The sequence below is a fragment of the Oryx dammah genome, unplaced genomic scaffold (genome assembly GCF_014754425.2).
Source record: "Oryx dammah isolate SB20612 unplaced genomic scaffold, SCBI_Odam_1.1 HiC_scaffold_16, whole genome shotgun sequence".
In the NCBI taxonomy this organism is placed as follows: domain Eukaryota; kingdom Metazoa; phylum Chordata; class Mammalia; order Artiodactyla; family Bovidae; genus Oryx; species Oryx dammah.
In genome coordinates, this window is record NW_024070200.1 from 55,371,550 (window position 1) to 55,395,245 (window position 23,696).

General features: G+C 39.8%; 1 long non-coding RNA gene across 1 annotated transcript; it reads right to left on the bottom strand.

The window, feature by feature from the left end:
* Positions 1–22,447, bottom strand: LOC120875233. Its single transcript, XR_005723876.1, has 3 exons — positions 22,435–22,447; positions 20,045–20,050; positions 1–101 (listed from the first exon to the last, which is right to left on the bottom strand). It is a non-coding gene; the product is annotated as an uncharacterized LOC120875233 (long non-coding RNA).
* Between the last annotated feature and the right edge of the window lie 1,249 nt (positions 22,448–23,696).

Sequence of the window (23,696 nt, forward strand, 5' to 3'; positions counted from 1 at the left end):
ACGGCAAAGTGAACCAGCCACATGTATACATATATCCCCTCTTCTTTGGACTTCCTTCCCGTTTAGGTCACCACACAGCACTGAGTAGAGATCCTTGCACTCTACAGTAGGTTCTCATTAGTTATCTGTTTTATACATAGTAGCAATAGTGTATATGTATCAATCCCAATCCCCCAATTCATCATACCATACTCCTTCCCCTCTTGGTATCCATACATTCATTCTCTATGTCTGTGTCTCTATTTCTGCTTGGAAAATAAGTCCATCAATAGAAGAGTGGATAAAAAGATATGGTACATATATACAGTGAAATATTACTCAACCATAAACAGGAACAAAATTGTGCCATTTGCAGAGACATGGATGGACCTCAAATTCATATTTAAGGAACTCTTCCATTTGTATTGGGGCTTCCCGGTGGTTCAGATGGCAAAGCGTCCGCCTGCAATGCAGGAGACCCGGGTTCAATTCCTGGGTCAGGAAGGTCCCCTGGAGAAGGAAATGGCAACCCACTCCAGTACTCTTGCCTGGAAAATCCCATGGACAGAGGAGCCTGATAGGCTACAGTCCATGGGGTCGCAAAGAGTTGGACACGACTGAGCGACTTCACTTTCACTTTCCATTTGTATTGTTTTGAATAGTGAGAGTTGGGTGGGCAAGAGTGGGAAGTGGAGACATAAGACATGTTATGGAGGGTAGTCTACATGAGTGATGACATTGGCTTGGGCCAAGGAGACAATGGTGGCAAAAGAGTCCCTGGAAAAATCTGATCTAATTGTCAGAGGTAGAATGGAATGGTTTTGGTCATGTTTGATTATATACGAAGGATAAAGGAGCAGCAAGTGGCAAGGATAATGCCCATGTTTCACGTGGAAACTGTATGTATAATGAAACAGTTGATAGTGACTAGGAACACAGGAGGACAGTCTGGTTTATGGAGGAAAATCTTGAATATTAGACATATTGACTCAGAAGTGCTTTTGAAATAGCTGGGTGGGCATGCCTTAGTTGGTAGTTGGTTTGGAGCTTTGGAGAGAGTGTTTAGATAGAGATCTAAATTTAGGAATCATGGGAATTTTGATGGTAGTTGTTGGTAATTGAAGTCTGGGCAAGGGTAGGACAGAATATATGTAGCAAAAACACATGGAACTCCAACCTTTGATGCTATTTAGAGGCGTTTACAAAGGAGGCAGTGAATGAGTGAGAGATAGGTAAGAGGAAAACTAAGAGTTAAGAATGTCAAAGGAAGGGAAAATTTTAAGGAGATGATTGTCAACAGTATTGAGTGCTACTGAGAGGTCAAGTAAGAGGAGGACTACGTGATGTCTTAGAGAAGGAAATGGCAACCCACTCCAGTGTTCTTGCCTGGAGAATCTCAGGGACGGGGAGCCTGGTGGGCTGCCATCTATGGGGTCGCACAGAGTCGGACACGACTGAAGCGACTTAGCAGAGGCAGCAGCAGCATGTGGTGTCTGGATTTAGAGACATGACGTTATGCGTGATCTCAGCAAGCCTCATTTCATCAGAGAAGCTAGTATGGAATCCAGATTGAAGGGGTCTAGGAATGAGTAAGGGATGAGAAAACGGAGACAATAAAGTGAAACATCATTGTAAATAAGTGTAGCTGAAGAAGAGATGCTTGAGAGCAGAATGTGGAGTAAGGAGTGACTTGGAGGAGGACTGTAGCTAAAGCAGCAGGGATTGATGGGCTCCAGGACAGGAGGTGTTGAAGAGCAATCTGAGGTCTCTCTCAGTGGTTGCCGTGGTTTTGCTCTTTCTTTCTTGGGGCAAAACCAAACAACACTTGCCCTCACTGATCATTCTGAACATGAGCTGCCAATCAAAAGTTCCCAAGGACAGTCAAAACAGGACATGATGACTTGTGATCGAGCCTGTTTGTTAATCCTCAATCTTTTGGGTGTCATCTCTGATATTTCTTCAGATAGTGTTTGCCTATTCTAGGTGGTTTATTGATATCTTGGTCCCTTATAATCAAGACCATCATAACTGCTAAGGTCTTGTCTATGTCTGTAATCTTTCAAAGGGTTTAGTTTTTGTTTTTAAAACTGCCCTCTCCCTTACTTTGCTCCTTCACAAAGCCTAGCTAAACACTTATAGAACAGACCAATCTCTGCAAAGCAGAAACCTCATTCTGCCAGTCTTCAAGGCATGCTTACCCAGCACAAGATTTGGGTCAGTTCTTTGGGAAGTAAGTGTGGGTTCTCAGTCATTGCAAAGCTCCATTAAAAAAAAAATGCTTTCATGAACTCCAAGGGGCTTTAGCACTGGGACTGATAATGGTGGAGTAGTGCAAAAGCAACCATTTATAAAAATAGAAACCTTTAAAATTGGGTCTTTCAAGGAATCCTTTCTCCTGTGAATTAAAAAAAAATTAATATGAATGTTATTTCTCAAGACTATTTCTACCTCTCTATTGACACTATGTACAGCATTAATGCCTTAAAAATGGCTCTAATCCTGAGATTAGGATTGAAAAATAATTCACTCATGAAAGAGAACTTCAAAAATCTTTAGACCAAAATTTGCTTTCATGTATTCATAAATCTTTCTATTTAGGATTTCTCAAAAAGTCTAGTTTTAAGCTTTATTTTGAGAAGCAAGGCCAAACATGCACTGGTTCCATAGATAACCTGTTTGTTTGCTTACTAATTAATTTACTTATCCCATGTCTTGACATTTGCTCTGGAGAGACATTAACTGTTGTTGAATAAGTAAGTTGCATCTCATTCTGTAATGCACTTTAAGTTGCTCATCTGACAAGTAAACGCAATCACAAATCATGCCTGAAATTTGGTACTTCATGTGACTTTGTTTGGGAGTTGATGTTTGGTTGATCCTGGGGGATGTTTGTTTTATTTTTTGTTTTGTTTTCGCTTTGTTCATAGTTTCTTAATACATGTGATGAGTTTCTGCAGATGTATAGCCATGTGAGTCTGTATATCTGAGTCGACTGCTCTGGGATTATGTAATTGAATTATTGAATCAGCTGCTCTGGGGTATGTCTTAAAACTTCACCCCTCCCCACCTCGAATTCTTCAAGATGAATTTTCATGTATACATTAGAACCTTTGCTTTGATACATAGAGTCTCAATCCCATAATTCACAAATTTTGAGAATACATACAGCAGTTTTCATCTAACAAGTTAATTTTTAAAAGTTGAAAATTTATACTTTCATGTAAATTATTTATCCATTTAGTTCTTGATTAATCAATCATACCCTTTGCCCCAATTTCAAGAAGAATTGAGCAGAATGCATCATATTAGAACATATAAGTTAAGGCAAAAATAGATGCAGAAATACAATTTTAAAAAGCCAGAAAACAAATACTTTGGTGACCAGTATACAATGGAGATGCTATACACTGTGGGTAGATACTTACCTTAGACAGATTCCCAGAGGTTAGGGAAAAAATTAAAAATATGTTGTACTATATAATTTTCAGTATCAAAGGAAGTATACACCTTTGCATGAAGAGATGGTCCTTCTCTTATCATTGGCTTGCAGTTAGAATTTATTATCTGGGTTCATATATATATATATATATATATATATATATAAAAGACACTTGATAATATAAAAGATAGACTTTTAAAATATAATTTTCTAAATATGTAGAAACTTTCTCAAATGAATTTTTGTTATATGTATCTATTTAAAAGTCCAGGTGGTGATGGTGGTGGTAGGGATGGAGGAAGTGTTGTGGTGAACATTGACTTTACTCAGAGGAATTATTGCTATAGATAGCAATCTAAGGAAATAGAGGGCATTTGTGGCATTTCCTGAGGCTAACTTGTGTTCCATGAGATGATAGTTCTAAGAGAAGCCCATTGACAAGCATTTAACATCTGAGAAACTGTGTGTATAGGTCTTCTAGAACACATATTAAAGTTAAAGTGAAAGTTAAAGTTGCTCAGTCGTCTCTGACTCTGCGACCCTATGCACCATACAGTCCATGGAAATCTCCAGGCCAGAATACTGGAGTGGTTAGCCTTTCCCTTCTCCAGGGGGTCTTGCCAACCCAGGGATCAACCAGGGTCTCCTGCATTGCAGGAGGATTCTTTATCAACTGAGCTATCAGGGAAGATCAGAATACATATGAGCCTTAATTTAAATGAGAAATCCTGGAACAGAGAGACTTGACTTATTAGGCTTTATCTACTGTCTTCTAAACTCTCTTGTTGCTGTAACACTTTTGCATTTTAATATTTTTATTAGTACTATTTTTATTAAGATACTAGATTATAGATTTTTTTAGAGCCTAGAGGGATGAATAATCAATCTTTCCAATTTCAAGAATGCTTAAAATCTTGTCAGAAACAACCACTGGTAGTTTCAAACACAAAATGCAAATGAAAAATGTGAATTTTCATGTTTGAACTTTCTGAAGAGTTCCTGAAGGTCATGTAATTGATAAAGCGTAAAACATTGCATAGGAACCTGGAATGTTAGGTCCATGAATCAAGGCAAATTGGAAGTGGTCAAACAGGAGATGGCAAGAGTGAACATCCACATTCTAGGAATCAGTGAACTAAAATGGACAGGAATGGTTGAATTTAACTCAGATGACCATTATATCTATTATTGTGGATAGGAATCCCTCAGAAGAAATGGAGTAGCCATCAAAGTCAACAAAAGAGTCTGAAATGCAGTACTTGGATGCAATCTCAAAAAATGACAAAATGATCCCTGTTCATTTCCTAGGCCAACCATTCACTATCACAGTAATCCAAGTCTATGCCCCGGACCAGTAATGCTGAAGAAGCTGAAGCTGAATGGTTCTAAGAAGACCTAAAGGGGACTGGAATGCAAAAGTAGGAAGTCAAGAAACACCTGGAGTAACAGGAAAATTTGGCCTTGGAGTACAGAATGAAGCAGGGCAAAGGCTAATAGAGTTTTGCCAAGAGAATGCACTGGTCATAGCAAACACCCTCTGCCAACAACGCAAGAGAAGACTCTACACGTGGACATCACCAGATGGTCAACATGGAAATCAGATTGAGTATATTCTTTGCAGCCAAAGATGGAGAAGCTCAATACAGTCAGCAAAAACAAGACTGGGAACTGACTATGGCTCAGATCATGAACTCCTTATTGCCAAATTCAGACCTAAATTGAAGAAAGTGGGGAAAACCACTAGACCATTCAGGTATGACCTAAATCAAATCCCTTATGATTATACAGTGGAAATGAGAAATAGATTTAAGGGATTAGATCTGATAGACAGAGTGCCTGATGACCTATGGATGGAGGTTGGAGACATTGTACAGGAGACAGGGATCAAGACCATCCCCAAGAAAAAGAAATTCAAAAAAGCAAAGTGGCTGTCTGAGGAGGCCTTACAAATAGCTGTGAAAAGAAGAGAAGCAAAAAGCAAAGGAGAACAGGAAAGATATACCCATCTGAATGCAGAGTTCCAAAGAATAGCAAGAAGAGATAAGAAAGCCTTCCTCAGCGATCAATGCAAAGAAATAGAGGAAAACAATAGGATGGGAAAGACTAGAGATCTCTTCAAGAAAATTAGAGATACCAAGGGAACATTTCATGCAAAGATGGGTTCAATAAAGGACAGAAATGGTATGGACCTAACAGAAGCAGAAGATATTAAGAAGAGGTGGCAAGAATACACAGAAGAACTGTACAAAAAAGATCTTCACAACCCAGATAATCACGATGGTATGATCACTCACCTAGAGCCAGACATCCTGGAATGCAAAATCAAGTGGGCCTTAGAAAGCATCACTACGAACAAAGCTAGTGGAGGTGATGGAATTCCAGTTGAGCTGTTTCAAACCCTGAAAGACTATGCTGTGAAAGTGCTGCACTCAATATGCCAGCAAATTTGGAAAACTCAGCAGTGGCCACAGGACTGGAAAAGGTCAGTTTTCATTCCAATCCCCAAGAAAGGCAATGCCAAAGAATGCTCCGATCACCCCGCAATTGCACTCATCTCACACACTCGTAAAATAATGCTCAAAATTCTCCAAGCCAGGTCTCAACAGTACATGAACCGTGAACTTCCAGATATTCAAGCTGGATTTAGAAAAGGCAGAGAAACCAGACATCAAATTGTCAACAATTGCTGGATCATCAAAAAAGCAAGAGAATTCCAGAAAAATATCTATTTCTGCTTTATTGACTATGCCAAAGCCTTTGACTGTGTGGACCACAACAAACTTCGGAAAATTCTTCAAGAGATGGGAATACCAGACCACCTGACCTGTGGTTCTTGAGAAACCTGTATATAGGTCAGTTAAAACTAGACACGGAGCAACAGACTGGTTCCAAATAGGTAAAGGAGTACGTCAAGGCTGAATATTGTCACCCTGCTTATTTAATTTATATGCAGAGTTCATCATGTGGAATGCTGGTCTGGATGAAGCACAAGCTGAAATCAAGATTGCCAGGAGAAATATCAATAACCTCAGATATGCAAATGACACCACCCTCATGGCAGAAAGTGAAGAAGAACTAAAGAGCCTCTTGATGAAAGTTAAAGAGGAGGGTGAAAAGGTTGGCTTAAAGCTCAATATTCAGAAAACAAAGATCATGGCACCCAATCCCATCACTTCATGGCAAATAGATGGGGAAACAGTGGACAGTGGCTGACTTTATTTTGGGGGGCTCCAAAATAACTGCAGATGGTGATTGCAGCCATGAAATTAAAAGACATTTACTCCTTGGAAGAAAAGTTATGACCAACCTAGATAGTATATTCAAAAGCAGAGACATTACTTTGTCAACAAAGGTCCGTCTAGTCAAGGCTTTGGTTTTTCCAGTAGACATGTATGGATGTGAGAGTTGGACTATAAAGAAAGTTGAGTGCTGAAGAATTGATGCTTTTGAACTGTGGTGTTGGAGAAGACTCTTGAGAGTCCCTTGGACTGCAAGGGGATCCAACCTGTCCATCCTAAAGGAGATCAGTCATGGGTGTTCATTGGAAGGATTGATGCTAAAGCTGAAACTCCAATACTTTGGCCACCTGATGCGAAGAGCTGACTCATTTGAAAAGACCCTGATGCTGGGAAAGATTGAGGGCAAGAGGAGAAGGGGGCGACAGAGGATGAGATGCTTGGATGACAGTACTGACTCAATGGACATGAGTTTGGGTAAACTCCAGGAGATGGTGATGGACAGGGAGGCCTGGTGTGCTGCAGTTCATACAGTGGCAAAGAGTCAGACATGACTGAGAGACTGAACTGAACTGAACTGAACTGAATTGAAAACATACTTTAGAAACCAGATCCATCAACCATTTAACAGATAATCACTTGAGAAAATTCAGAAGTTGATTTGTATTCTTTTCCAAAAAGAAAGTAATTCCATAGCCCAGTCATAGAAAGTCATGAGGGTACTTTTAGGAATGACACAGCTTTTCTCAGAAGCAACATGAGGCTCTTCAAGCGCTTTGGCATATTCAGTACAGTGTTAGTCTGGTTTGAAAATATGATTTCTTCTTTTGTTGACTGGAGATTTGAGCAGGTTTCCTAGCTTGTTTTAATCTTAATACCTGTTAGGAAAACTGAAGGTAATACCACCGGTCTCTCATAGGATTAACATGAGAATTCAATGAGGGAAAGCTTACTTCAAAATACCTACCATGAGACCAAGAAGAGATGGGGAGTCCCATGACTGTTAAGTCCATTTCCCTTTTCATTTGGTTAAATTCTGAGATTCTTTCCCAGTAAAATATGAAAGGGATGATAGTGACTTGAAAAAATACGGATTTATTTTATTTTATCTTAATAATATATTTTCCAATGCTAATGGTTTACAAATTCAACATGATCTGTAGCAAAATCTCAGCTGGATTCTTTGCAGAAATTGACAAGTTGATTTGGAAGTTTATTTGGAAACTCAGAAGACCCAGAATAATCAAGACAATTTTGAAAAAGAAAAACTTGGAGAGCTCACTCATACCTGAGCCTTTTCCAAAACTTAGTACAAAATTTACAGTAATCAGACAGGCCAGTTCTGGCAATAGAATAGACATATAGATCAATGAAATAGAATTGAAATTCCAAAGATAAGCCCATGCATCTATGACCAATTGTTTTTTTTACCAGGATTCAAATACCATCTAATGGGAAAGAATAAATACACTTTTCAACAACTGATATTTAGACAATTGGGTATACACATGTTAAAGAATGAAGTTGGACTCTTACATCCCACCATTTACAGATATTAACTCAAAATTAATCAAAGACCTAAATGTATGAACTAATTCTATTAAAATCTTAGCAAAAGCGTAGGAGTTAATCTTTATGACCTTGACTGAAGCAATGATTTCTTAGATATGATCCTCAAAGTATAAACAATAAGAACAACAAAAAATAGATAAATTGTACTTGATTAAAATTTAAACCTTTAGGCATCAAAGGGCACTATCAAGAAAGTGGAAAGATAATCTATAGATTGGGAGAAAATATTTGCAAATAATATATCTGATAAGGGTCTAGTATCTGGAATATATAAAGAAATTTTACAACTCAGAAATTAAAAAAACAACAACAAATAACCCAATTAAAAATAGGCAGAGAATCTGAATAGATATTTCTCCCCTCAAAATATTAAAATGGCCAATAAGTACATGAAAATAAGCTGATGTCATTATCCATTAGGGAAATAAAAGTCAAAACCACCCTGAAACATCACCTCACAGCCACTATGATAGTAATAGCAAAACAGACATTAACAAGATTTGGAAAAGATTGGAGAAATTAGTACCCTCATAGTTTCTGAGTGGGAATGTAAAATGATGCAGCCTTTTTGAGAGGAAGACTGGCTAAAGAAAGTCTGGTTAAACAACATTTGATTCAGAATTTAATTTTTAAGTATTACACTCAAGAGAAACAAAAAGATGTAAAATCTTTAACACAATGTTCTTAGAAATATTATTTGTGAGAACAAAAGAGAAGAAACACCTAAAATGTTTATCAAATGATGAATGGAAAAACAAAGTATACTATATCCATACAATGGAATATTATTCAGCTGTAAGAAGAAATGAAGTACATGCCGCAACATGGATGAAACTTGATAACATGTTAAGTGAGAAAAGCCAGTCACAAAAATCAACTGTTCTATGATTTCATATATATGAAAGAGTCTCTAATAAAGGTGAAAGAGGAGAGTGAAAAAGCTGGCTTAAAACTCAACATTCGAAAAACTTAGATCATGGCATCTGGTCCCATCACTTCATGGCAAATAGGTGGGGAAACAATGGAAACAGTGATAGAGTTTATTTTCTTGGGTTCCAAAATCACTGCATATAGTGACTGCAGCCATGAAATTAAAAGATGCTTTTTACTTGGAAGAAAAGTTATGACAAACTTAGACAGCATGTTAAAAAACAGAGACATTACTTTACCAACAAAGGTCTGTCTAGTCAAAGCTATGGTTTTTCCAATAGTTGTGTATGAATGTGAGAATTGGACCATAAAGAAGGCTGAAGCGCAGAATTGCTGCTTTTGAACTGTGGTGATGGAGAAGACTCTTGAGAGTCCCTTGGACTGCAAGGAGATCAAACCAGTCAATCCTAAAGGAAATCAACCCTGAATATTTATTGGAAGGACTGATGCTGAAGTTGAAACTCCAATACTTTGGCCACCTGATGCGAAGAGCTGACACGTTAGAAAAGACCCCGATGTTGGGAAAGATTGAAGGCAGGAGGAGAAGGGGATGACAGAGGATGAGATGATTGGATGGCATCACCGACTTGATGGGCATGAGTCTGAGCAAGCTCCAGGAGTTGATGAAGGACAGGGAAGCCTGGCATGCTGCAGTCGATGGGGTGGCACAAAGTCGGACACAACTGAGTGGCTGAATGACAATGACAAGACTAAGTAAATCTATAAAGCAGGAAAGTAGATGATTAATAGTAGACTATTATAGTCGCCCAGGTGTTGTATGGGGGAGGGGTTCTTGGAAGTGACTATGAATGGGTATGGGACTTCCTTTTGAGGTGATGATAATATTCTAAAATGTATTGTAGCAGTTGCACAATGCTGTGAATATATGAATATACTAAAAATCATTCACTTGTGCACTTTCAATATGTACATTTCACAAAATGCAGATTCAGCCTCAATAACTTTATGTACACTTTTATATATGTATTTATGAGCTTTTCATAAATACATAGAATATTGGGAAAGAGCATCACACCTCAGGTAATGCATTGTTGTAAATATAATTTTCCATGGACTTAGTTTGATACTAAGCAGGTCTCTTCCCTCTTTTATGCCTCCTTTGTTCAACAAACTTGCAGAATGGGAAGGTTGGACTAGATCACGAGTTTTTGTTTCTTTTCCAAGAATCCTAACTGCTGATTTTGTAGCTCACAGTGTTCTGGGTGTGTTTCTACCTTCTGCCTTGGTTTTCTGGTGGAGCTAGAGATAGAGACAGACATTTTCTCAGAAACATGTATTTGGCTTGCCTTGCCATGTGCTTCGTCACCCCTGGCACTCAAGGGGTTTTATGTAACTATGTGCTGCCTTTGTCATTATACCAAAATAGATCCTGGATCATTGTGTCACAGAATTAAATACTGGTGTACATCCAAGCAGTACTGAAAGCTCCCATCAAGCTCACAAGATGCTCCAGATTCTACTTCTGGTCTAATCATCTTCTCCAGCCTCTACATTTTGGAATAGGGGAAGGGTCACCAATTTCCTCCCTCTGGGCCCTTGGGAGGCTGCCTGACTCTAGACGTTCCAGTCCAAGACATGTCATGATTCATCTCTGTCTTTTATCCCACACAGAAAAGGACTACTTTGCTCTAGACTGGTGTTCCATTTGCTCACACCCATTTCCTGCCAAAGTAACTATTTCCCCCAAAGAAAATAAAAGATGTTCTGAGTTGTTCATTAATTTCTGCATGTGGAATGAATAAGGAATTGATGTGAGGAGCCCAGCAGTAATGAGGTGATGGCCAAGATGGGATGGGATGACCCAAAAGCAATTCCTTGCAATGAGCAATTAATTATTAAAAACTGGAGCCCAAGTACATTATATTTCTAAATCAATCAGCTTGAACAGTTTCATTAAAATTAGTGAGTTTAAAGTCAATTTATTAGAAATGGATTGCTATTTACCATCTAAAGCATATCTATTTCTTGCTCTAAAATTAAGATTTGAGCAATCATATCCTCTCTAGGTGATAAGTATCTGGCCATCAGTAGATTTTTTTATGGAAAATTTACATATATGCATAGCTGTACCTGTTTTCTTCATTTCCAAAAGCATAAATAGATTGCTTGGATAGTCAGTCTATTAGGTGGAGAGATATACAAGCATATGTGGTTGTTTTTCCCCCAAATGGTCTTTCCTTTGTATTCCATTTTCCCTGCTACCCTCTCTCTGTCAGAAAAGAATAAATATATTTGTAAGGAAAACGTCTTTCTTCAAAAGTTTGAAGATCAGATGAGTACGAATAAATAATAAATAAATGAAATGAATAAACAATGACTAAATAGTTATTTTTTACTGGGTTGGCCAAAAAGTTTGTTTGGGTTTTTTCTGTAACATCTTATGGAAAAACCTGAATAAATATTATGGCCAACCCAATACTTGGCTAATAAACAGAACACCATTCTCTGAGGAAAAGAAGGAAGACAAATTGGTATATGAGGGTTTGAGAACTATATATGTGATTCAGTCAGAAGACTTGTATCTGAAAAGTATCTGGAGTCAGAATAGTTCTGATTCTTGCTGATAATTTATTCTCTTGGCCTTGCATCCACCCTTCTCTGTCTTTCCCCCCTCCCTTGCTTAGTTTCTCTTTTGATTAGTACTCTGGTGAAGAGCTCCTTTCTCTTTTATATTCCTTTTAATCTGTATAGAATACCAAACATAGTTGTCAGAGCAGGAATTGTCTGGTAGCAAAAAGCAGTGTTTATATGCAAATAACCGCAATAAATATGTCTTTTTGACATGAAAACAGCAAAAGAGCCAATGTCAATGGTTTCTGGAAATTACTTCCATCCTTTCTTGAACTAGAGCTTTGCTCTTCTACAGGGATCAAGGTCAAAATCTTTCCTATTCTAAAATCTTAAGGGAATGTCTTTGAGAATCTTAAATACACAGGGTTTATTTTCAGGCTTACATTTTACCTGTTCACAAATACAATATTTAAGTTTGGACAGTATTTGGAATAATAAAGATTTGTTTGAGACCTTTGCCAAATGTAACCTAGCAGGACCCCATGGGGTCTTTGGGGATAGTCTCTGCTTTAGCTTCTCTCTGAAGTACCTAGATAACAGTGTTCGACGCACATTTCCTGAGTTGTTTTGCAGATATGAAAATCTCTCACCAAATGGAAGATGTTAACTACTTGATGACCATGAACACATTGCCCCAGGCCTCCTGGAGCCTAAGGACTGATGATGCTAACCCCTGTGACACCCTCCTGTTACCTCACCATCAGCCTATCAGAGAATCCTGCACTAGCTGATCACAGATCCTGTGGACCACCTCCTGCTGCTCCTCCTCACCCAGGCTTTTAAAAGTGCTTTGCAAAAGCCTGAGGCTTTTTCCCCGCCGCACTAAAACATTTTTTGGAAGTATGGTTGATTTACAATATTGTGTTAGTTTCAGGTGTACAGCAACGTGATTCAGTTACGTATAGATTTTTTTTCACAATATTTTCCATTATAGGTTAGAAGATATTGAATATAGTTCCCTGTTCAGTTCAGTTCAGTTCAGTTCAGTCGCTCAGTCTTGTCCGACTCTTTGCGACCCCATGAATTGCAGCACACCAGGCCTCCCTGTCCATCACCAACTCCCGGAGTTCATTCAAATTCACATCCATTGAGTCGGTGATGCCATCCAGCCATCTCATCCTCTGTCGTCCCCTTAAAATCCTTGTTTCTTGTCTATTTTATGCGTAGTAGTTTGTACCTGTTAATCTTGTACTCCTAATTTATCCTGGCCCCACTTCCTTTTCCCCTGTTGTAATTGTTAAGTAGTTAAAATAGGAAAAAGGAGTCCAGAATGGTTATAGCTAAAAGACAAAGAAGGGAAAAGCCTGTGAAAATAGAACAAAGGAAGGTCCAGAACCGGAGTGAGAGCCTCAGGTAAAACAAACACCCTCCTGGCTAGCCCAGTTTACACAGGGCAGGCTCAGCGGGGTAAAAAAAAACCCTATAAAAAGAGATGCCAAAATTGAGCCGGGGGGCTTCTCTTCTCTTCGCGTCTTTTGGGTCAGCCTGCCCTCACACCTCGAGGATGTATTTTCCTTTGCTTGCCAAATAAACCTGAGCTGTAATATGGAGCTGTAACATGGTCTGTCCATCACTTCAAATTTTTGCTGCGGTGAGACAGAACTGAGGAAATTACATATTCTTCTGACATAACCATGTTTGCTTACTATATCTGAGAGTCTGATTCTGTTTTGTATATAGATTCATTTGTATTGGTTTTCAGATTCTACCTATGGTTGATTCATGTTGAGTTTTGACAGAAAACAACAAAATTCTGTAAAGCAATTATCCTTCAATTAAAAAACAAGCCTGGGGCTTTTTAAGTGCATGAGCCACCATTCTCCTTGCATAGCCCTGCAATAAACCTTTCTCTGCTCCAAACTCAGATGTTTCATTTTGTTTGGCCTCATTGTGCATTGGGCACATGATCTTGTACTAACACAAGAAACTTAAGCATGAAGATGTTGGACAGTACTCACTAAAAAATGTGAGCTCCATGAAGGCAGGGATTTTTGCTTGTTTTGGTCACAGTGATATTTTCTGGGCCCAGAGTAACGCTTGACACATAGCAAGCACTCAATAAATATTTCTTAAGTGAAAAGGACAGGTTAAGGCATGAGTCCAGAGAGAAAATCCTAAGATATTTATTTTAAAGTTTCTTGGCAATGAGTTCTAACTGGTTCATTTTAATGCAAAATCCTTGCTTTCATGAAGTGAGTTTTTGAACAGGTAATAAAATTCCCACTAAAAACTGGGAAATGTTTCACCACTAGTCCGGGTGTTTTATTTATTCTTTATTTATTTATTTTTAGAATGTATTAAGAAAAAAAGAATATTCAATGCTATAAAAATGTCAATTCTTTCTAAGCTTATTATAGGATTTCACACATTGAAAAAATGTGTGAAATTTACAACCTCATTCTAAAATGTATATGAAAGTCAAAGAACCTATAATAACCAAAACAGTTTTGAAAGAGAACAATGTTGAAGGATTTACACTACCTTGCTTCAAAACTTATTATAAGCACCAGACATCAAGACTGTAGAACTGACATATCTATGGAAGAATAAAAAGGCCAGAAATAGACCCAAACTTATACAGTCAGTTGATTTTTGACAAAGGCACTATATCAGAGCTATTTACTGAGGAAAACGAAATTCTTTTTAAGACATGATGCAGGAATAGCTGGATCTCCATGTGGAAAAGAAAAAAGGTTTGGATTCTACCTCACAACATATGTGTTAGTCGCTCAGTCATGCCTGATTATTTGCACTCCTATCGCCTATAACCCACCAGGCTCCTCTGTCCATGGGATTTGCTAGGCAAGAATACTGGAGTGGGTTGCCATTTCCTTCTCGAAGGGGTTTTCCCATCCCAGGGATAAAACTTGTGTCTCCTGCATTGCCAGGCCAATTCTTTACCACTGTACTATCTGGGAAGCCCTAATCCTCAGGGAACTGCAATTTAAAACCCTTTAAGGTTTACAGGGGCAAGGTTGGGGTTCTGTGGGAGGGTGCAAAGTGGGAAAAGGGTGTCAAAAAGTACAAGCTTCAAGTTATAAAGTAAATATATTGGGATATAATGTAAATAGAGTTAGCATGGTCACTGTAGTTAATAATACCATATTGTATATTTGAAAGTACATCTTAATAGTTCTCATCAAACACACACACACACGTGCACACACAAGTTTGTTACTATATGTGGTGATCAATGTTAATTAGGTTTATTGTTGTGAAGTGAAAGTGAAAGTCACTCAGTCATGTCCAACTCTTTGCAACCCCATGAACTATACAGTCCATGGAATTCTCCAGGCCAGAACACTGGGGTGGTTAGTCTTTCCCTTCTCTAGGGGATCTTCCCAATCCAGGGATCGAACCCAGGTCTCCTGTGTTGCAGGTGTATTCTTTACCAGCACAGCCACTATGGAAGCCAAAGAATACTGGAGTGGGTAGCCAATCCCTTCTCCAGGGGATCTTCCCAACCCAGGAATTGAACTGGGGTCTTTTGCATTGCAGGCAGATTCTTTATCAACTGAGCTATTGAGGGAAACCCTTATTGTGGGGACCACTTGTCAATACCTAATCATTTATGTTATACACTTGAAACTAATATGTAATTGTATGTCAATCCTATCTCACCCCTCCACACTGTGGTACAGCACTGCATACCCACTAGAAAGGTTAAAATTAAAACGGCTGATAATATCAAGCTGTCAGTGAGGAAGTGGAGCCACTAGAACTCTTGGGTACCGCCAATGGGACTTCAAAATGGGACAAAATACACTTTGTAATACTGTTTGGTAATTTATTACCAAATTTAATGTATACCTATACTATAATCAAGTTATTTTCCAAGAGAAATAAAGATGGATGTCCATAAAAAGCCTTGTACAAGAATATTCAGATAAGCATCTTTCTTAATAGTGCTCAAATGGAAACAACCAAAATACTACCCACAGGAGAACAGGCAAAAATGTGGCATAATCAATAAATGAAAACTACTTTGTGATATGCAGACCAACACAGAGGAATCTCAAGAACAATATGCCAAGTAAAAGAAGCCAGACACAAAACAATTCATATGGTTAGATTCCATTTACGAAATTCTAGAACAGAATAGCTACTTTATGAAGAAAGAAATGCTTTTTCAATGTAAGGATCCATGGCTTTCTCCAATTGAGAAAAACTCTCAAAAGTTTTCTTTCCAAATATTGTCTTTCTCTCCCTTCTCTCTACTCTGACCTTTTGGAGTTCCTATTGCATGCCTACTTGCTTAAGTTTGCATAAAGGGTAATAAATCTTAGAGTGTAGGCTCAGCATAGACTTGACTCACATTTTCAGAGAAACATCAGTCCCCAAACAAAAACATGATTTCAATGATACAACAAAACAATGGAGAGGAGCTGACCTCCATGTTGGATCCTCTTACTCGCCTCCACCTTTGCTCTCACAGGCTGTTCCATGCCAGGACTAGCTGAGTTTTTGACAAGGAGGCTCAATATTTTTTTTCTAATTTGAAGAAGTTCGCATTTTGGACTTCAGCATTGTATTGTCTTGGTTTTATTCCCCTCTATCTGCTCCTACACTTGAATGACAGAATGATAGTGTTGCTGACATCTCTGGCTCCTGGGATTCTCAGAACTGCCTTGGGCTTGGACATTGGTGGGTATTCAGGCAGCCTCTAATAGAAGCAGAAGATATTAAGAAGAGGTGGCAACAATACACAGAAGAACTGTACAAAAAAGATCTTCACAACCCAGATAATCACGATGGTGTGATCACTCACCTAGAGCCAGACATCCTGGAATGTGAAGTCAAGTGGGCCTTAGAAAGCATCACTATGAACAAAGCTAGTGGAGGTGATGGAATTCCAGTTGAGCTATTTCAAATCCTGAAAGAGGATGCTGTGAAAGTGCTGCACTCAATATGCCAGCAAATTTGGAAAACTCAGCAGTGGCCACAGGACTGGAAAAGGTCAGTTTTCATTCCAATCCCAAAGGAAGGCAATGCCAAAGAATGCTCAAACTACTGAACAATTGCACTCATCTCACACGTTAGTAAAGTAATGCTCAAAATTCTCCAAGCCAGGCTTCAGCAATATGTGAACCATGAAATTCCAGATGTTCAAGCTGGTTTTAGAAAAGGCAGAAGAACCAGAGACCAAATTGCCAACATCCGCTGGATCATTGACAAAGCAAGAGAGTTCCAGAAAACATCTATTTCTGCTTTATTGACTATGTCAAAGTCTTCGACTCTGTGGATCACAATAAAATGTGGAAAATTCTTAAAGAGATGGGAATACCAGACCACCTGACTTGCCTCTTAAGAAACCTATATGCAGGTCAGGAAGCAACAGTTAGAACTGGACATGGAACAACAGACTGGTTCCAAGTAGGAAAAGGAGTATATCAAGGCTATACATTGTCACTCTACTTATTTAATTTATATGCAGAGTACATCATGAGAAACTCTGGGCTGGAAGAAGCATAAGCTGGAATCAAGATTGCTGGGAGAAGTATCAATAACCTCAGATATGCAGATGACACCACCCTTATGGCAGAAAGTGAAGAGGAGCTAAAAAGCCTCTTGATGAAAGTGAAAGAAGAGAGTGAAAAAGTTGACTTAAAGCTCAACATTCAGAAAACGAAGATCATGGCATCTGGTCCCATCACTTCATGGGAAATAGATGGGGAAACAGTGGAAACAGTGTCAGACTTTATTTTTTGGGGCTCCAAAATCACTGCAGATGGTGATTGCAGCCATGAAATTAAAAGACGCTTACTCCTTGGAAGAAAAGTTATGACCAACCTAGATAGCATATTGAAAAGCAGAGACACTACTTTGCCGACTGAGATCCGTCTAGTCAAGGCTATGGTTTTTCCTGTGATCATGTATGGATGTGAGAGTTGGACTGTGAAGAAGGCTGAGCGCCGAAGAATTGATGTTTTTGAACTGTGGTGTTGGAGAAGACTCTTGCAAGGCGATCCAACGAATCCATTCTAAAGGAGATCAGTCCTGGGCATTCTTTGGAAGGAATGATGTTAAAGCTGAAACTCCAGTACTGTGTCCACTTCATGCGAAGAGTTGACTCATTGGAAAAGACTCTGATGTTGGGACGGATTGGGGGCAGGAGGAGAAGGGGACGACAGAGGATGAGATGGCTGGATGGCATCACCGACTCGATGGATGTGAGTTTGAGTGTATTTCGGGAGTTGGTGATGGACAGGGAGGGCTGGCGTGCTGCGATTCATGGGGTCGCAAAGAATCGGACATGACTGAGCGACTGAACTGAACTGAGGCAGCTTCTCTGGTTCTGTGTGTTGACTAAAAAATACAGTCACCACCTGAAAGTGGAGAGTTATTTTATTTGGTGGGAATGTGTAGGACTCAAGCCCAGAAGACAGCATCTCAGTAGCTCTGAGAAAACTGCTGCAAGGAGGTGGGAGAGGGAGTCAGATTATATACAAGTTTGCAACAAAGCAAATGAACAGGCAGTCTGAACATCAAAGATTATTGTGAGGAAAGAAAAATCAGCTATTAAGCTAAAAGTTTAGCATTCTATGTTTGGGAAGATGCAAGCCTCTGGGCTCACTGAATTCATTTCTTTCATATGCACCTCAGCTATCTGGGGCCAAATTCTCTTCCTTGTTCACCTTAAGGAGTGGCAGATGGCTGCTTCTTGTGTTTCCCCAGCCACCTTGTGGGGCTGGTCGCCTTTGCTGGATCTCGGGCATTGTGCTCCATTTTGGGGAGCCCTCATTCACCTTTGGATGCCAGAAACCACTGTGATGTTTCTTGCCCACTGGTATGGCAGGAAATATTTTCATTTCTCACATGTCGTTCACATGGGGCCACCATGGCCAAGCGGCGCTGGCTACTCTTTCTACAAATGATTACACACAAGTGTGCACAGAAACACACACACACTCACATAAAAAAACCCACAGCCAAAAAAGTATGAGTAATTCTTAAAACCTAAAGAAATTTGTGTTTTCTTAAACCTCTTTCAAATGAAATCAAAGTATATGTGTGTGTTGTGCGCGTACATGTGTATGTCTATATAACTTCTGGGGTTAACCTCAAATTCCAAGACAAAACTCTTCTTTTGGGTGACTAGGTGATTGTAAGTTTTAACTGCAAATGAGAAACTGGTAGCCAATTCATGCAAACCAGCATTCCAAAGCTAGAGCAGGAACTGGGCCGTGACATCAGTAATGACAAAGGAATTTTTTCACAGTCAGTCCTCCCATAGAGCGCCTCTGAACCCAACCTCCTCCACTGCCCCATTGCGTAGATTTTTTAAGAGCCCCTAGTGGCCCAGAAGGTAAAGAATCTGCCTTCAAAGCTTCAGACCTGGGCTTGATCCCTGGGTTGGGAAGATCCCTTGGAGAAGGAAATGGCAATCCACTCCAGTATTCCTGCCTAGAGAATTCTACGGACAGAGGAGCCTGACAGGCTATAGTCCATGGGATTGCAAAGACTCGGACACGACTGAGCAACTAACACACTAGAAAAAGTGGCTTGGATAACAAGTTAAATACTAAAGACTTGTAACAGCTCTCTTCCAGAAATGGGAAAAGCCCTCATAATGAGCCGTTGACTGGATGTTTATGGCTGGGGAAGACTATTACCCTGTAATTTGGCTCCTGAAGACCACATTCTTCCTTGGAACAGAAGCCACAGGTCAATTATCGCGGTTGGTAAGTTTTCCTTCTGGGCGTGAGTCACGGCCAATTTTGCACGAAAGAAGGGTTTCCCTTCTGGCACTGGCTCGCTACAATTATGGAATCCTATCATGGGGATGCAGAAAACAGTATTCTCCAGTAAGCCCCCGGGGGCTCCTGTGAGGTTACCTATGGGACACTGCATGGAAACTGCCACAGCAGCGCCCTGCAGCTCCTCTCCACAACTGTCTCTTTGAATTTCTCTCCTCTTCCAAGATTTTTGATTCTAGGCTCATAAATCATCCCTCAGTAAATCCATGGCTGTGATTATTTACTCATCCTTGGAATCAAGGACAATCCGGCCTGAGTTACCTTTGCTTATTTGTATCTCTCTTTATCTGGGCTTCCCAGGTGGCACTAGCGGTAAAGAACCCACCTGCTAATGCAGGACACAGAAGAGACACGGGTGTGATCCCCGGGTCAGAAAGATCCAGGAGGAGGGCATGGCAACCCAGGCCAGTATTCGAGAATCCCATGGACAGAGGAGTCTGGCAGGTTACAGTCCAGGGGGTTGAAAAGAATCAGACATGACTAAAGCAACTTAGCGTGCAGACTCACACACACACACACACACACACACACACACACACACACACCTCTCTTTATCTAAAGGAATGTCTCATTCCCTCCCTCCCTCTCTCCTTCTCTCCCTTCCTCCTCTTCCCTACAATGTGATGTGAAAGACATCCTACACTGCTGTGTTACCCTCACATTGTGCATTTAAGGTACTTTCATACTTTCTCTGCTGTGATTCTCATGATTCCCCGGGAGAAGGCGGAGGTGGGAGAAGGCAGAGGAATACATTTTCTGGAAGGGGAATGTTATTCTTGGAGAGACTATAAATTCGAGAGACATAGGGGATTTGAACCCTTTTCCCAGACATACTGCACATACGACACGGACAAATTGTTCTGTCCTTTTGAGCCTTCATTCCCACATCTGCGAGCAGCAACAGTAACACTTCCTTCTTAGCATTGCTTTGGAAATGCTTCCAAAAAGTGCCTTGGGCATGGACTGACACATATGATGACACAGGGCATTATTGCTATTATGATCCCGTTTATGATTAGTTTGAATTTGATTAGAATGACACCGCGCCTCAGAGAGAGGAAGTAACTTTAGGAAAAACCCAAAGGAAACGAGTGGCAGAGTCAGTACTGAGTCTATGGCCTTTGGACCCCCAGCCATCATCCCCACTCCTTACGTGGGATGAGCAGGGTTACCATAAGGGTGGGCAGGGGGTGTTGATGACCAACCCTGTTGTCTCCCTTCTTCAAAATGCCTTCATGAAGAGAGCCTTTTCTTGTGAGGGAGGAATTGCAAGGGGTTTGGGGTCTGCGTCTTTTTCTCTAAGGCTTTTGTGACTTAAGGTGCAGGAAAAGGTTTTTAGTCCAGAGAAAACACTGCACAGTATGGTGGTTCTTTAGGAGGTTAGAGAACCCTCAGAGGACACGAGCCCTGTGCTGTGGGCCATCATCCCCAGGGAGGTGGGCCATGCCCTGTGCTGTCTGAACAAGCCGGTCAATGAAGACTCGGGTTTATTTATACTCTTTATTGCATTCTCTTCCTCACTTGCTCGAGGTGTATCAAAGAGACTTCACCTGGAATACCAACACTGTGGTGTTCAAAGTCATTGATTGTACATATTTTCTCTCCTGAACAGAAGTCAGATAAATAGCAAAAATGATTTATTGCAGGCTTTCTGCTTCAGCGATAACAACAAATAGAAAGTAACTTCAAAGCAGCGCTGGAAACTTTAGATTGCATGGTTTGAAGTTGTTGCTTTGAAATACTGCATTCAGAGAGGTAGCCGGTACTTTCCAACACTAATGATACCTACTGCATGCTAGGGCCATTTCTACCTGTGGTGTATCGACTTCAGACATTGTGTGGGAGGCAGGAAAATATCCTGTGTATTGGAAAATGCTAGAATTACCCATGACTTGTACTAAGTTTGATCTCTCTGCAATCAAAAAGAAAATCCCTGGGTATATTACTTTAGCACACACACACACAAACATAGATAAACTGCTTTGGGTTCTGCTTTGTTCATAACTGGCGATAATTTAAAAGCTCACCCAAATACAGTCTTTGAGTTAAATCATTAGGATTATATTTTAATCTGCCTGTCTGCCTTCTCTCACACTGTTCACACTCCCAACACACTCTCTGGCAACTTCATTTGGCTTCCTGACACCTTTGTTAGGAAATGAGTGTTGAGAGCAGTCTTGAGAACTCCATGCTGTTTCAATTTTTTTTCCCTCCAGAATGGCTTAGAAATTTCTAGAAGGAAATTACATGGGGGTACATTTGGGCTTTTGGATGTATCACTTCTGTCTTTGTAGCACTGGAGGAAAGACTTGGGGTTTCAGTTCAGTGAAAAGATTAAGAATTGAAGACATGGGAAGTTTATCACATAAATATGTTTTATCATCATAAACATATTTTCATATTGACCATGAATCCTAAATCATACAAATGGGACATTTTGAGCAATGCTAAATTTTTTTCTTGTGCTGCTGCTGCTAAGTCGCTTCAGTTGTGTCCAACCCCATAGATGGCAGCCCACCAGGCTCTGCTGTCCCTTGGATTCTCCAGGCAAGAACACTGGAGTGGGTTGCCATTTCCTTCTCCAATGCATGAAAGTGAAAATTGACTAAATAATATGAAAAGAGTAATTGAGAGGACTTTGCTGAATTCTTGGTCACTAACAAACTGCATTTATAAAAAATGATATTTACCTGTTAAAACATTTCTTACATATTTCCTTAGATGACTTGAAAAATAGGGTCGATAGTACTTCAAAAATCAGAGTTAAGAAAACAGAAAAAATATCATATATTAACGTGAATATGGTCATTTTCATGTGGAGAATTCTCTCCAACTTCTAGGTAGTTCAGTGGGGTAGGTATTTTTCCTATCTTATAGATGAGAAAGGGCTTCCCTGGTGGCTTGGTGGTAAAGAATCTTTCAATATCACTGAAACTGTTAATATCACATTGTTGTTAATCGGCTATACTCCAATACAAAATAAAAAGTTTATACAAACAGAAAAGAAAATAGCAAAGCCCTCCTCTCTCTTCCCTGCTGCCAAGGAATGTCTCCTTGAATTTTGTTGGCAATATCCAGGTTACTGATCATCCTTACTGCAAAAGAGGCTGGAAGTTAAAGATTTTGCTTTATAACTTCTAGAAAAGGGGAATTTGGATATGTCTTAAGTGGATGACATATAATATCTGCCACAATATCAAGGAAATAATTAGAACAAGGAGAATTAAACAAAATATAAAATATTTAGGTTAAAATTCAAAAGGGACATTGATTTTATTTTTACTTCTTCCCTATTTGATATTTGACCGAAAGGATCAGACTGTGAGGTAAGATTCATTTGGTCAGATAGGTCCTTTCTAACAGATAATAAATTAACTGATAAATCTTTAATGAATACTTAGTATCTTTCTCTACCAAATCCAGTGCCTTCTATGAGATTCTGTTAGCCCTTCTCTCTGGCCATTTATCTTGAATGAACAAAACCCCTTTGTTCCAGTATATTTGTCAGGTTATAAATTACATTCAACTAGATTCAAAGGACACCTATGTTCAGGGTAGGCTAGATTTAAAAAGTGATTCTTTCTTGCTGCAGAGCCTGATTTATCTTCTAAATCTAGCTCTTTCCATCAGACCCTGTCTCTCCCCACCCAGCTATCCTAAATGGGAGAAATTCTTGGAATTTTTTTAAAACTGTATTTTATTGAAGTGTAGCTAATTTACAAAGTTGTATTTGTTTTTGGCATACAACAAAGTGGCTCAGACATAATAGTATATACTTGATTATCTATACGTGCATACTAAGTTGCTTCAGTTGTGTCCAACTCTTTTTGACACTGTGGACTTAAGCCTGCCAGACTCCTCTGTCCATGGGATTCTCCAGGCAAGAATACTGGAGTGGGTTGCCACGCCCTCCTCCAGGGGATCTTCTCGACCCAGGGATCGAACCCACGTCTCTTACATCCCCTGCATTGACAGACGGGTTCTTTACCACCAGCATCACCTGGGAAGCCCGTGTGCTTGGTAGAGTGCTGTATTTATATTGGTTAGGAGTGTGTTCTCAAAGTCTGTTTGCCCAAATCATTCAGTTCAGTTCAGTTCAGTCGCTCAGTCATGTCCGACTCTTTGCGACCCCATGAATCGCAGCAGGCCAGCCCTCCCTGTCCATCACCATCTCCCGGAGTTCACTCAGAC